At 31.3% G+C, this 17,467-nt stretch overlaps 1 protein-coding gene across 4 annotated transcripts in view; it reads left to right on the forward strand.

The window, feature by feature from the left end:
• The first annotated feature begins 1,655 nt into the window (after positions 1-1,655).
• LOC132920034 (protein unc-13 homolog B) overlaps positions 1,656-17,467 on the forward strand; it is a 159,285-nt gene continuing 143,473 nt past the window's right edge. For 2 of the 4 annotated variants that reach the window (XM_060982065.1, XM_060982066.1), the window contains exon 1: positions 1,656-2,305. The gene's annotated coding sequence lies outside the window, so the exon portion shown is untranslated. The remainder of the gene's footprint in view (positions 2,306-17,467) is intronic. The other 2 variants (XM_060982067.1, XM_060982068.1) reach the window with 1 other exon arrangement.

Consider the following 17,467-nt stretch of genomic DNA (forward strand, 5'->3'; position numbering starts at 1 on the left):
GATTTCAATTTATAATATAACGAATTTTACAATTTTCAGTATCAAAATTATTTTTGATAATAGTTTATTAATTTATTATTATTATTATCACTTCTATGGCCCTATATATTTTTTTTATAGTTTGCTTATTAATTAATTATAATATCACATTGTTTTTTCCTATAATTTATTGTACATTTCTATTCTGTGGACTAGTATGAAGGTAGGATTAAAATATCTGTGTAGCTTAAAAGTGGTATTCAAAATATAAGCAAGGTTGTCAAGGGGGGGGTCTGTGTTAAGTAATTGTGCACTTGGAACGCAGTTTTTAAATCGTTGGATTGAGCTCCTCTACTTAATTTTTACTAATTCGAGCACTGCTGATAACAAATACTAAATAAATAGGTAATTTTGTATTTTAGTAAATGACTTAATGGGTTTGCGTTGTTGGTTTGGTGTGTATTAAAAGGTAAAATCAACAAAATCATTACGAAACATAATGTTTCACCGGCGAAAAATGATTAAATATAATTTATAATCCACAGTTACCGACAAAAAACAATCAGAAATAAATTATATACGATTTTATCGAATAAATAAATTATATGTACAAAATATTAGAATGTTTAGTAGAATAGCTCAACATATTATTGGTGTTGCGTTGTGAAGTTGATGAATGCTCGACGACTCATCATATAGACACTCCTTGTATATAGAGAAGGGCTATTATATAACATACATCGGGGAAGATGGAGTTTTATCGGTAGTAACTTGTAAGTGTGTCGGAAAATTGATAAATCGATGAAAAAAATAACGGAAATCGTATAGTCAGTCGTCCGTTTTCAAACCGCTTGCTATACCATAATATATATATATTATTATTATAAATCCGGCGGCGGAGGTCACGCGTGTATAGATCGTCGTGCGGCCATGTCTACATTATTATTATACGCGCTTATGTAATAATAATATATATAGGTAGGTACATGACAATACACGGAGATATGACTTATCCTTATCACCGGCGGGGCATAATAGCCGTGTATATGCGTGTGTGCTTAGGAAGGGGTGGGTCTTTCGGGCAAGGATCGGGGAAAGGATGGTGGTTGGTCATCAGTGGCGACGACGACTATACACAACGGTGGTGGTGGCAGAAGAACGGGAGCAGAAAGTTTCGTCTAAACGAACACTGACGCGCGGTAGTATAATATTTTGTGTGCGGGGGCGGTGGTCACAGGGTCGGCGGACAACAGATAGTGCAAGATGAAGTATAGAAGAAGAAGAAGAACAGGACGTGGTGTCGGTTTCTCGGTGGCGGTGTCACTGTCTGCGCGTATACATATTATATAGGTATACGCGTATTATATTTATTATACGTATGTACCGCACGTTATCACGCGACATGCGGGCGAACGACTTTGGTGCGCGCGCATTCGAAAGGGTGGCGGCGGTGGTGAATGGTGATGATGGGCTCTCCGCCACTACCCTTCGCGCCGGCGACAGCGTGAGAGGGCGCAATATTATACTCTGCTCAGCTGACTGTGCGCGCGCGACGTACACGCCGAACGGTGGCGTATGTATGTATATACGTTTATTGTATCGCTATGACGTAGTCGTACACACGCGTACAACACACCGTGCTACCAACTTTGCGGCGCGCCGGCCGATACTTTTTCGTGCCCGTCAGTGGCGATGCCGCAGCCGTTCGGAGCTTTATTATCGCCGCCGTCGTTACGGCGCACCCGTATCGCAGCTTTCGCCGCCGTTTCGTATCGCCGCCTACGTCCTACGTCGTCGTCGTCGTCGATGCCGCCGTCCGACGGCAGCAGCACTAACGACAATAACAACAACAACGCGTCCGACACCACCGGCCCTTATCGCTGTCGCTGATTCCGCCGCGCTCGCAGTGGTCAGTCGCACCGCCGAGTGCACGTTCGTCCCGCACGGCCGTCGCCGTTGCCGTCGTCGTCCCGACCGGTGCCGTCGTCGTCGTCGTCGTCATCGTCGTCGCCGTTATTGCCGCCGCCGTCGTCATTACCACTGTCGTCGCAGTCGCCGTCGCCGCTTTTGTACTATCGAACGGCGGCCGCACCTCAGCACGCTCGCAAAGCTATTATCACTCAGGTACAGTCGCTGCTATTATCAACGGTCTCGCGGAAACACGAGATTCCCATCAGCACTGACACCGCCGCCACCACCACTACCGTCGCCGCTACTACTACTATCGCTAGCACAACCTTCACCGCCGTCGCCGCCGCCGCCGCCGCCGCCACCGACTGTTATACAACCGCTACGATACTATTACTACGACTCGCCACGCGTCGCCGTAAGTACACATGATGCGTACCTCACCCCGTGTTGTCTGTCCGCCCCGCCGAACACCCCGTGTGCGGGTGGATTTATTGCTAGTAAATTTTTGCAATTTTTTTTCACTCCCAGGAGGGTTTTTATTATCCCCGCGTGCGATCACAGCTTTTATTCATTCGTCGTTATTTTTCCCGCCGCGGGAAAAGTCGTCTGAAAAACTAATTAGGCACGCTGCCAATTTCTTTCACAATGGAACTGGGCCACCGCCGATGTGTAGGTATATAGCGTACATCGTATATAGTTATTGGACTTTATGATAAAAACTCGCCGAAAAGAAACCACTCTATTGCCAATACGGTTGGGCGCCCGCACGCTATAAAATGTATACTACTATATATCAGCCCCCTAGAAGAACTTTTCTAATTTCCGGTTTCGTTTGAAGAGATCGAAAAACGGACATTATCATAATTTTATGTGCTCGTATTTGTTACTCGGCCGGCGGATCACCGTACACCTTTGATCATCGTCGGCACGTGAAAAAGGATCGAGAACTTTTCGGTTAAAAGACAAAGGGAATTCGTGTTGTTAAAATTGGACACAATGTATATTAACTATTAAGCGTATTATATACTTAAACCCGGTATTATTCCGATTATTTTGTTGAGTCTTCTGCCGACTCAGTCTAAAATCAAAAAAAAAAAAAAAAAAATTGCGGCATTGACTTCACATAATTCTTAACGCAGTCTTGAAGTTCTGCTGTATTTACTATTACTTATTATGGCTATTTACGACAACCCGAATAATACTCGGATTTTAACAATCTTATTACACGATCCGTTGCCTTAGATAAGGAACGGTGGACGAGGAGTTGCCGTCGGTGGTGGATGAGGATTAGAGAAGGGCGCGGGGGAAAAAAATTGTTTTCAACAAAATTTACGAGAAAAATCGAGTTTCCACTCGCCAACTGGTGACGCCACCCTCGTACACATGACGTCACGCTGGTATTATATGAACTAGATTTTCTTCTTGCCGAATGAAAACTCGTTTTTCCTTTTGGCCATTAAAAACCGACAATATTGATCAAGTGTCGTATGAAACGTAATTTATATATTATATTATTATTATATATTGTATAGCGAACACCGGCATGACGCCATACCAAATAATATTATATTTATCATATCATGCTCGTATTATATACGTAATTATGTATAACTTTTCGACATCACGACGACGCATAGATACATAATATGATATATTTTTATCTTAAAGCACACATCCAAACTACTTGCGTGCGTATTATAATACACGGTTATCAGCGGTGTAGTAGGTACCGATATTATAATAACGGAAATGTCATTTCTCCGCACTACAACCGTTTTATTTCACGCGTAGACACTGTGTAGGTATGCGAGATCGATTTGCTGAGCTTCCTGCATAGACCTACCGCACTCGTGTCGGGTATCAATGAAAACGTGTTCACTGCTAACCATTATACGAAACACGCACGCACGCACGCACACACACACACACACACATACACACACACATGCGTGTGCGTGTGCACACTATTGTTTCGTTCATCATTTTATACGATAGTAGACACTTACCGATATACTTTTGGCGTGTCTTTGCCTTATATATATATATTGAATGCATAGTACGTCGTGATAGCTGTATAATAATAATATATGCCGAAATGCCAAACATTTCAACTGTGGCAGACCGATGATTATGTATTATATTATATAAGTTTCGTCGGTATCGGTTTTGATAATTCAGTGTATATACCGATACAGACTTATATATCTGCTGGTTGCACGGATATCAAAAAGCAACAAATATCACGAGTAACGTATGGATAGGTAAATATACCACAGACAACAGACAGGAAGAAGGCATATATATATATATGTATATATATAAATATATATATAACATAAAGATCTTTTGAATTCCAGTATACTGCTGTTTGTAATCATTATTAGTGGACCGTTTCCGAATGTGTAGACTATGCGGATGTTGGCGTCCCCGTAACGTTCCCTCTGTACCATCATGCATTGCGTTTTCCACGAGTCGATAACCACAATATTATATGAATGCATAGTGTTATCAATATTTCAAATGTTATAAGGCCGAAAGAATATAGGTACAAAACAATTCCGTTTAAATCGATAAAATAATATAGAAATTGTGGAGCAAACAATTCAATTTATTTGTTTAAAAATGTTCTAAAATAAATAAGATAATAAAAATAAAGTTATTTTATATATTAATACAGAAGTGCAAAAAATAGTTTAATCAAACCTTGAATGGTATGCTTTGTATTATTTCCTCGAAAATATTTATTATTAATATTATTGAAAAGTTACACCTACATTATTTTTTAACACACAAATGACCAACTAATAAATAAATGCATTTTCATAAATCATTATAATTAATATTTTTGAATATTGTTCTATATGAGATTTTAAGCATTATTAATGTTTTACCGAAATAATTTCATACAAAATCAAAAGTATTTCTAATTTTTAATAATATCTTTTTAAATATCTTTATATTCATTACATTTGAATCGATGTTATTATATCATAGTCTTATATTAAGTATTTTATTTTGTAATAAACGAATGACTCATAGTGTTATTACACAAGTTTTGTAGCAAACAATTAGATTTACGGTATTTAATTGTGTAACACCCACCGTGTGACCTAGTATGGGCTATCAAAGTGTTTAAAAAAGTTTTAGGATTTAACTTTTCAAAAAGTTCTGGTGAACTTCATTTTACGCCAATATAATCCCCAGACAATTAGTTTTGTTTCACAATAAATAACATTATATATTATTAATCGTTTAAATTCGATAGGCGTTTACGGTAACACGTTTTTTGATGACTAACATAAAAAACAACAACGACATAGGTTAGGTAAAATAAATTGAATGTAAATAAAAAAAAAGATCGCTGTTGTAGGTACCTACTACCTACAGTATTGAGCGAACAGACTATTAATTTTGAACGAACATTGAAATATGTGTGTTAAACATTGCGGTTTTATTTGTAAACGGTGTGAATTGTTCGGTATTGCGGGCTTAAGTAAATTATATATATATGCAATTTTGTTTCATTGAATATTAGAAGTTATTGCCTGTATTCTGTAGATACTAATGAAACATTTAACAACACAGTATTAATATCAACAGTAACATTTTGTATTTAATAAAAATAAAATCCAAATGAGATTATTATATTATGACGTTTGTATATTATATTTAGGGTTTTAAAAATTTAATTTTGTTGTCTTTGTTTTGAAGTAATTAGGTTTATCATACGAAAAATAACAGTTAAATTAATCAATTTACGAGATTAGGTGTTCTTTTAAGTTACTGGTAAAATTATAATTTATAAAAATAAATATTTTTAATTAATTACCTTTAGTTTTCATATTAAATATTACGAGTTACGAGTATATTAATCAATGCATAATACGGGATGGAATTTTTTAATTTATTTTAGAAGTGTTTTTAAGTTTTACCAAGTAATTTTAACCAAGTTAAGTTTAATTTTAAACTTAACATCGTAATATAATGATAAAACTATAAAAATCTTCTATTAGAAAAACATATTATGAATAAAAAGTTTAGCCATTTGTAAATATGTAAGCAAAATATACTCTAATTTAGGTATGTCAAAAGTAAAGTATCAATCGACTGAACCAAGAATATTGATTAGAATACTATGCAAGCTAAATAAAATACTTTTCGAAAAAAATATTCTATACAAATGTATAACAATTATTTCTGGGAAAGTACATAATATATATACAAAATTATCTATTACTCTCTCTCTCTTTCTCTCTTTCTAACATATTTACGATACAAAATAGAAATTGTATTTTTTTTTGTTTTGTTTTTTTTTAATTTTCACTTAATTTCCCAATGATCTTAATGGTCGCACATAAACAATGAGTAGATGGTCGTGTGTTTGACATGTCTGCTCTAAAACGATATCAATGATATTATAGCTAATATTTTTTTGTAATCTTATTGGTATTTTATAATAAAGTAAAATTATGAAAAAAATTCAAATACAAGGGTGATGAGGAAACATTATCCCTAAAAAATATAAATCGAGATAACAAATATATATTTTAAACATGTAAACAGGAAATTAATATTTCCAATGTTTTAAATGTATAATTTTTTTTTTTTTTAAGTAAGAAAATGAACTAAAATTTCATGAAGTTATTCGGTAATTTGGACCGAGAAAAAATTAACTGTGATAGTAGGAACCTAAAAGTCACTGTGTGAAATTCCCTTATTCTTCCCATATCATTTAAAATTCGTATGATACATGAATAATTGCCAAAAAATAATAGTTACGATTGATCGCTTCCGAGAATAAGATACTGTAAATATTTTTGAAGTATTATCGAAGCATAAGAATATCGATAAAATACAAACAATTATTTGAAACGTGTGGGATTGATACAATCTGTGAAATAAAGAAAAAGTATTTCTATTGTACTAAAATATATTTTGTATTGAGAATAATATTGGGATGGCCAGAGAAATATTTTGTAAGAAAGCCGAAGGGGTAAATGCAATAACTATAGGATGGCTATAATATAAGATATGGATTATTGAAGTGTAGAAAAAAAATTTTGAGTATGTTGTATTTATAAAAATAATAATTAAAGTAGACGTGGGATTTATTTTTGACTTTGGTGGTCAACAAAATGTTCATTTATTTTGACATAATAATACGTAATTTCTTATTCAGTCACAACTAGGATTATAACACAAACAAAGTATAATATTTTAATATATAGTATGTACAGTTAATAAAGAGAAGCTTGATTCAAATATGTTTATAAATTAAAACAAGAAAATTGAGTATAAATTACTAAATAAAGAAAAAGTTTTATTAGGTACTTTAAATTGCAAATATTTAATCAGTGATACTAATAGTGATAATTTATATAGGACATTTGTTTAGTATCTATTATCTTGTAAGCTATTTTTTTCATGAGGGTTTAAATGCTTAAAAATATACTATTACTCAACACATTAAAAGATCATAATGTCATGAATATAATAAATTATCTGAAAATTATTTTCAAGAGCGTTGGTTTTATTCTTTTTAATTTTTAATTTTCAAAGTTTACAAATTTACAACATCCTAAAATCAAGAACAATCTGTAATCTTTAATTTTTTTATTTTGGGTTACCTCGAGTTGAAATCAATTTTTGCCTTAAAATGGTTCTAGTATCGATAATATATTATAATATTTTTATAACTGACTATAAGTAGATTCCAGAGATTATAATGCCTGGACTTGATAAATTATTGATTAAATTTGACAAATTAGAATTTTAAAAGTTTTATTTTGATATATTATTATAAATTGATTCTGTAAAAATACAATATGTTCGTTCAAAATTGATTTTCATAAGCTTTTACGTGTTAATTCAACTACTAAATAATATTGAAACTTGAGACCATTTGGTTCTATAATACGTTGGCATGTGGCCTACTCGAATCAGTGGCGTGACTGATCAATACTACCAACTCATAACAATGAGTTGTTCGTCTTTTACTTTCTCGTATTTTTTATATTCATTAAATTTATATTATTCATCACATTTTTGTTGGTATCATATATTATATTATATTTGTCATTGAATATTAACTACATTTTTATTGCTATCATTATTTACTAAACTTTGTGTTTAATAATTTGAAAATATTTATTTAGGCGTCATTTTATATTTTAGTAAATTAAACGATACGCAAATAATTTTATTACTTATATCTTACGTACAAATTTAATTTAATTTTAAACATTTATAAATTATATAATATTATTTAAATATTAGTTCATTAATTGTAAAAGAATGTAATTTCTATATTGTATTGTAGAGTAACGTACATTATATGATATGTTGTTTATAAGGTGTCAGTGTGTTTTTATTCTTCAGCTGACTAGCTTTGTTAGCCAATAACAATTGAACGTCACAATGTCACATTAAAAGTGTAAAACAAATTTCAGTGGTTTAATGACAAGTATTTTTTTTCTTTATTCTTCTTATCCTTGTTTTACTATCTTTCTACAACTTTGGTTTGAGAATTGTCGAGGTCTAACGTGTATAACCAATAGTTTCGGGTATTTCTAATTTGAAACTAAGACAAACTCATGTCGTTCCATAAAACAAATATCGTCGACAAAATCGTTTCTTGTATTGGCTTTTATAGCGATGGGTATTGTTTTTGCTAACAATACCTATGTATTTATGGTTGGTCAGCACGCACAACCGTTTATGCTTTGTTTTCAACGGCAGAATTCGTTATTTCGTTGGTTATTAATTATTTTAGAATTTAGACACATTTAAAAATGCACAGGTATATTTTTTATACCTTATGATTAAATTACTTTTACATCGCTTACAAAATAAGTGGTTAAGGAGGAAGATAAATAAAAATAATTGTTTAACCGAATTTTGTCAACTGGAAAATTATTAATATGAGTACTTTTTTGATATAAAGTACCTCAAAAAGTCATAATAATACTCCAAGTTAATTTGATGATTATTTTTAAATCATCTTTAATATAAAATGTTGGGTATTTTAATGTCATTTTTTATTTAGATAACATCTAGTTTAATATAAAAGTAAATAACGTAATAGTATATTATATTTTAAGTTATGATACTTAGTTTTAAAGATGCTAGTAGAAATTCTGGATCTGAATCTATTGAAAATATATTCATTTATAAAATGGTTTTACGTAAAACATTGATAATTATCGATAATTTTGAAATCCTTAATTAAATAATTATATTATAAAAAAAGATTATTTTTTAAGTGGAAGTATCTTATTTCAGTAATTATCATTCAGTTAAAATTAACTTTCCAATTGAATTATAAGTCTGTAATAAATATTAAATACTAATATTTAGATAGTAAAAATGATCATCATATCCTTTTCCTGATCGCAATAACCGTTTCAGATAACTTTGATCAAACTTTAACCGAACTAGTAAAGAGAGGTTCATTAATTTTGTAATTCCCATAAACCCTAAAATGAATGATTAATTAAAGATGTACAATTATTTAAGACGTCTAAACTGTTTTAATAGTGATTTATATACAAAGTAGTATTTTCTCCGATTAATATTATTGTCAAATCTCGTATTATATAATATTGTTATAAATATTATAAATTTAAGCTGTAATTACTTAGAAAATATTCATGTTATAAACTTATTACTCTAATTTATTTCAAAATATATTTGGTAAATACAACATAATATAAATATAAATCGCTTTTAAATATAAAAAATTTTACCACCATAGCCCCTCTAAATTCCTTATTAGGACAATTTTTTTTCAATTTTTGGTAATTAAACATGTGAATATTTGTATTGGTTTTGATGTGTAATATTATTTATATGACATTAATTTGGATATATTATATATTAGGTAGGTACCTATTATTTTTCTAACTATTATAAACGCGTGCGTGCTGTAAACTAAATTATACAATCGTTCTACCTAGTTTTGAAAGAAAGTGAATGTTTGATATTATTTATACTTTATAGAGTTATGCATTTATTTATAAAATAAACGAGTAAAGTTAATTTATTTTATACTATGTATATGCAGTAAGGGATTCAATCTCTTTTTTTTATTTAAAATTGAAAACCTCATACTCGCGTATATATTTTTAAACCGTGGTGACTCAGTGATTACACTATAGATATTAATAATGTTTACTGTTATTTATTATTATCTAAACAATCGTTTTTAAAACATCATGGTATAATATGATTATGTTATAAAATATAAATTCAAGCTGTGTTTTTTTTTATCATTATTGTAAGTGTATTGAATTTATAATTAAATTGAATTCTGAAAGACACATCATAATTTACCCACGCTCGAGAAAGCACAATTATTATTAACTATCCATACCGTAATGTTTTTCTCCCGGTGGACATTGTTAAGAATAGGAAACTTCATTAAATCAATAGGGGTTTATATTTTATTTTAATAAGATAATGAAATTTTCATGTTTAATTTCAAAGGGTATAGTTTATCGGAATTTCCACACGAGTTACACCGGCACATCAGCCGTCCATAGTTTCATCGTTCAGTCACACGATATGATGCGGGTTGCTAGTGATGACCACCGGCCACCGCCCACCACGTGCGAGGTCAAATGTGTGGCAGTGGTATCGCCGATGGTAGATGACCGACAATTTATAAAGACTATGAAGAGTTATTAAAAAGAAAAACGCGCCCCGGTTAGATGGTAACGCACAAGCATGTACATATTATAATAATATAGTAATTATTATTATTATTATTACGGTCAAACTGTGTGTTTACACCTCATAGCAAAACATTATTTGCACATTTAACCCTCAGATCATCCTTGCGTATGTATGACGTCATATCAAGCGGCTCTAATACACATCACTACGAGTGTTTGAAGCGCACTTGAAAGACGAACGAACATTATATATGAAACACAGTGTTTTAATGTTATTAAAAAATAATAATAATAAAATTGTAGAACATTTTTTATCGCACACAAAGAATGATGATGAAAAAGGGTAAAAAATACGAAATAAAAGATTGATTGATCGGCTGGTTAATTTGCAGGCGCGTGGGGGTTACACGGAGAGTATCGAACCCTCCAGGGTGCCGCCGCCTCACAAATAGTGTATTGGATGCGAGTTTTATGGGTTGCCGTATCCATCTATATAATATGAATCTATAGAATCTATATGATATGTGTGTTCGACGTTCGTGTAAAAATGAAAATTTCGTCTTACAGTCTTGCTCAGGGCAGAAATATTGAAAAAAAAAATAGAACGACTAGAGAACCTAACCTAACCTAGAGAGAATTGGAACCAAAGAGTAAACAACCATTATAGTCATTATACTATATAACATATTATATACATTTAAATAATACTAATGAAAAAAATAGTTTGTTACATGAACGAAACAGTCTCCGAGGCGTTTATGTAGTAGTGATATAAATGATATGCGGTTTGCACAGATGCGCCGCGAACGTCATAGAACCACTGCGGTCGGTCGCCGCTAGTTTATTATCAATAAAACAATATAATATATTATACGGTACGTTCATACCTATATGGAACGCGTAGGTATGACAAATGACAATTATATACAAAACAATATTTGCGTGCGTTTGGCGTTTATATCATGTATATATACAATATAATATTATTATATATATATATATATATATATATTATTTTTACGTTAAAGTAATAAACGCGCTCTCGTACATAAATAATATATTATATAAAATAACGCATTTTATAATATAAAACATAATCTCGTTATACATGTATCGTGTTTTAAATCATTATAATATATTACTTACAATATATATCATACTAGTAGTTTATTGTAGTTATTGTATTATGTGCGATCGCGTTTTCACACACGCGACTATTTTTTGCTGGCGTCACTTGTTGGTTCAGGTGTCGCACGAGTGCTACACGTTAAACAGCGTATAGGTATAAATGTATAATTTGTGTAATATATATATATATATGTTGTCTGTAGAAAAAATTACGAGGAAAGGAGGGCTAAGGGAGATCATAAGTAAAAAAATTAAACATTTTTATCGCTAATATTATAGATAAAATTGAAAATATTATTAAATTAAATTTTTTTTAGTTATCATGTTGTCATAATATCGTTTGACATCGATGTTTATAAAAATAATTAAGGTTTATACGCATTTTGTCTATATGAGTACATGACACATTTTTTTGAAAACATTTCAGATGATGACCGGCAAACCTCCGTTTGAAGTCTTAAAACTTTGTCTGTATTATATAATATATATATAGATATAATATGATATAATATCATTACCTATTATAATTAGGGAAACGTGGGACATAGCGGGCACGTTCTATATTTTATGTCTTATATTATACTGGTAACAATTATTAAATAATTGATAATTAGAACCTTTGGTTTTATGATATCAGGTACCTAGTAACAGTTTCATGTTCATACATCAAATATCTTATCAGTAATAAATTTAAACCATCACAAGGCCCTCTTATCAGTTAGATAAACTGTTACTTTTTTTTAAGCTTCATGTTATTTGTTTGCTATAACCGTTTTTTATTTTTGCATTGTATATTAAGTGTTTTTAACTTTATTTTAGTAATACTAAGAATTTTTAAAATTACTTGCAGTGTATTTTTATATACTACGTGAATATAAGTAAAAATATCTAAATCTATATTATTCGAACAGAAATATTAAGTGTGAGCAAAAATGATCCAAACAAATTATTTTGTTTTGTAACGACTTAAAATAAAAAAGAAATATTTTCAAAAATGTTAACTTTTCCATTTATATATTTTTAAATAGATATTTTTACCTAGGATATTATATATCCGAATATTTGTATCGGACTCCGTATTAAGTGTACGCATACAGTTTATATAAAAATAAGTTTATGTTTATTCATAATAAAAGGAATTATTTTATATTTTCAAGCAATTAGCAAGTTCTTTTGGCCCAGACATCAATGTTTTCATTGATAGCCTTTAGAATTACAAATAAACTATAGATCTGGTTCAATAAATTCGAGCAATGGAGAATAAAAATAAATGAAAATAAATGATTACACATCACCTTTACCTTGGCGCCTAAAAGTCAGTCCTCCAATAACATTCAATAATAAAATAATTCCCATTGTTAACTCGGTTAAATACTTGGTCATTCATCTCGATAAACGTCTAACTTTGGCTACCCACATCAAAACTAAAAAAAATATTTCAAACTTCATCGTTTAAGACACCTTTTGTGTTCAAAAATTATACCCAATGACAAATTTCTCCTCTATAAATATTATCTAATAATGATTTACGAAATCTACTAAAGTCTCAAATCTAAATTTATTTCAAACCTTCCGGTCAATCAATTTACGCTTATCGATCAAAGCTGTTTTGTACGTTAGCAATATCACTCTTCATAACGACTTAAAAATTCCTACCGTCTTAGTACTTGCTTCCACTCACTATAAAAAATTCTACTCACTTAAGTTCACCTAAATCCCCTAATATCAAATCTCTCTTCTATTAAGCTACCAGATAATCCTCGTCTCTTAAAGGGTAATTGGCCACGTGACTTCCTTAAAAGAAAACTAAAAAAAAAAATGAAATGAAACAAAAACACGCTAATAAAACAAAACCATTCAAGTTGATGTAGTGTCACTGGACACCCACTTCATTCAATCGTCAAGTAATGTAACCTTTTATGCTTATTAGTTATTGTTTATTGTATTTTTTGTATACAGATATTAATTATATTAACAAAATAATAATAATAAAATAAAAATATCTTTTAAGTACTTTTCCCCTATAAATACAAGTATTATAATTATATTTTTATATTGTGCGTGTACAAGTTATTTCAATGAATATAATTTCAAGTCGATTAATTTTATTGTATAAAAGTGTATCAGTGATTAATATGCATGAAAATTGAATAATATTCGTGGGACGTTTCCATTTTTCTCTAGGTATGAAGCAAAATGGAGCAAATGATGCTTAAGCATATTTTAATCTTTAAATAGTTTAATTGTACACGATACTTAACTGAATGTTTTAAATATTCTTTACATATAAATATTCGAATACTAAAAAGTAAAAGATTTAAATTTCAAATTAAAATTTTTGAGTAAACTATAGCTTTTGGTACCTATTAGCTTCCCCGTTCTGTACCGCGTTCACCATATTATTTAATAATAATTATTATTATTATACACCGTTGCGGTAGGTAGGTACTAGGTATATAATACGTGTATGTATTAGTGTGTTACATTGTATATTAAGTACTGTTGTTGTTATTATAAGCGATTTGCTATACAACATTAATATGCTAATACACGACTTATGGCAATACGTTAAAGGTACATTCGCGACGTTTACGTTATCATGGCGTATGTGCCACCGCGCACCGGTCGCAAAACGATCGATTCGTGTTTACGCGCGCACACACGTCGGTTGGCCGCGTGTACACATATTACGTTGTGTCATTAAAATATACAGCGACGGTTCTATCGGCCGTGTATAATATTATATATTGTGTACAATAATATTATCATACTCGTATGACTCTGCATATATTTATAGGTACATGACGTATATTAATATGTACAACACGGAGGTCTCGGTGTGCGCGGGATGGCGTGTTATTACGACGTGTACGGTCCGTCCATCCGTCCGTGACCGGTTACGCGTTCGCGTGTCATCGGCCGTTGATTTTCATTTCTATTTTCGCTGCTGTCGCGAGACCGTTGTATATAGGAGGTACCAAACGCGTATAAAATAATATGTATAATAAACGGGTACGTACGATTTCGCTAACTCATTTATTCATTTTTTTTCTCGACCTTTCTCGCTATGTATATATTATAGGTAAGCAAGTATACCTACCTACCTGAAGCTACACAAACACACACACACACGCGCACGCGGGCGCGCGCGCGCACGCACACCTATAATATGTTATAAACCTCCATCGTGTATATATATAATACCGATTTCGTATTCGACGCGTTGCGACCCTTACCACACCGAAATATCTTAATTTTCGCGTGACGCGCAAAAATCGTTTACGCGTTCACGCAGCGCTTGAACTCCGCCGCTACACGGTTTTATATGAAACTTAGCTAGCAAAGTTCACTCGTGTTTTTATTATTATTATTAAAACATGCAGTGGTGGTGTGCAGTATACAGGCGTATACGTTAAGGGTTATGAATGCGTGTGTGTGTGTGTGTGTGTATGACACGGTAATCGCACATGGTTTATTTATACTGTACTTATCAACGGTAGTCAAACGCGGCCGGCCGGTCGGCATGCGGTGTGGTGGTGGCGGGGTCGTCTTATCATCTGGATCGGGCCGCAAACGCACCATGACGACGTTTCTGTAATATTATATACCAACTATTCGCATTAAAATTAGTAGGTACACTGAATGGCTGACGTCTTTACCACTCTGCCCGTGTATTTTATGGTTTTGAAACTACTCGTCTGTTCTCCACACATAATCAACCTCCTCGCTATATCGCTGACTGTTGAGGTATATCCTGTGTGATGGTATTGCTTACGCCTAGTGCGGTAGACTTGGCGAATCCGACGAAGCAGCGTATTTTACGCTATAATACTAGTATATGAACGATATTAGGAATAATAATAACAAAAATATATCAATAATAGCTTCGAAGTTTACTGCCGTTAATTAACTATGAAATATCAACAACAAAAATTATATAATATTATATTGTATACAATACATAAACAATATTTAATCAAAAACTGAACATATGTATAATATACAAGTTGTAGATTAGTGGTTAAAGTGAGGACCGAGTCTAGCTTCTTATTAAAGTTACAATTTTGTGCCCCTTTAGTTTTAATTCCAAAATTCCGTAGAGGGTTAAAAACGCACAAATGATATAAATGAGGTAGTATCACCAATTCACCAATTATCATTTTCCGGGAAACATTTTATAGTATCATGAAAATAACCAATCATTGATATAGTGATATAATTTATAGATCTTAAGAGGACGTCATACCCGCATGTGTTGTCTCAGTCTTACGAACGTAAGACATGGAAAATTTGCGTTCAGCAGGTCCAATTTTATGCTGTTAGCATTAATATTGGAGTCAATTTACCTATTATCAAACTTAAGGGTAATAAAAAGGTATAGAATCTAGGGAATCTCGTAAGCTTTTATTGATATCTTAATTTTTAAGTGAGTTATAGTTATGTAAAATATTAAGACTTTAAAATGCTCGTAACTCGCTTAAAAATTAAAATATAAACAAAAGGCTATAAGATGCCCTATATAATATTATTACCTTTAAGTTTGATAATAGGTAAGTTGACTCTAATATTAAAGCAAGCTAACAGCAGGCTGAACGCAAATTTGCTATGTCTTACGTTCGTAAGACAAAGACAACACATGCTGGTATGACGTACTCTTAACGCTATCACAGTTCATAATTTATAAATTGTTCTTTGTTTATATTATACCTAAATTAATACTAGACGTCATATCTCACTGATTAATGTTAAGTTTTTAAATAATTATTACCAATAAACTTGTATTTGTTGTGTTTTATAGTACCTACATGTCCTACATATAAATTAGTATATAGTTTGTATGGGTACCTTAGTTATAAATCGTGACACTATTATAATTTATAAGAATTTTATTAAAGATGAAGTACTTAGGTTGTTTGCAACTTGTAGATATTTAATTTAAGTAAGTATTATTTATATGAATATTTTAATTTTCCTCAACAATACAATTAATACTATTTTATTCGTTTAGTTATTTATAAATATCTTAAAGATATAAACATTGTTAAGTATTAAGAAGATTTTTTTGGGAAAAAAAATTATAATCATAGGTATTTTTGATGAATAACTGAAGTATCCTGAATAGGTTATTCCCTCTACTTGTCATCATGCCAGTTCAATATATATATATATATATATTACTGCAGTAGGTATATCCTTTTTATTTATTAATAATAAGTTGTTTAAATAGCACAGTTTGTATAGATGCTCTGTTTCTTCCAAAGAAAATTATTTAAATAGTTATTCAAACACAAAAAATAGGTATTTATGATATTTTTACAAAAATATGGTACGGGACACTTATAATTTGTTAGTATTTATGTCCTCCCTAAATATTTTTTTACTTAAACTACCGAGATTACGTCATTATATTCACGCCATTTTAAATGTAATAATTCATGGTTTTCTGTTGCTGTGTGATAAATAAATACGTTTTGTTTATTTAAACGTTACTCGACGGAGTGAGTTTTCATTTAATTGTTATTTACACGAGTTCATGTATCAATACGATAAAAAATAATATCTGTGAACTATTGAAAATTTTACTCGTTGTCGTTCTTAATTAGATGGTTTTAACTTGTATATATTATGAATTATGGTATAATAATTCATTGTTATTATCATTTATAACTACAGTCTACAGGGCATCATTGTTATTTGACTAGCATTACTTAATGGTTAATTATTTAATATAATTAATACATCAGTATTATTTCAAAACTAACATTAACTGTAAATTT

Source organism: Rhopalosiphum padi, chromosome 2 (genome assembly GCF_020882245.1).
Source record: "Rhopalosiphum padi isolate XX-2018 chromosome 2, ASM2088224v1, whole genome shotgun sequence".
Lineage (NCBI taxonomy): Eukaryota > Metazoa > Arthropoda > Insecta > Hemiptera > Aphididae > Rhopalosiphum > Rhopalosiphum padi.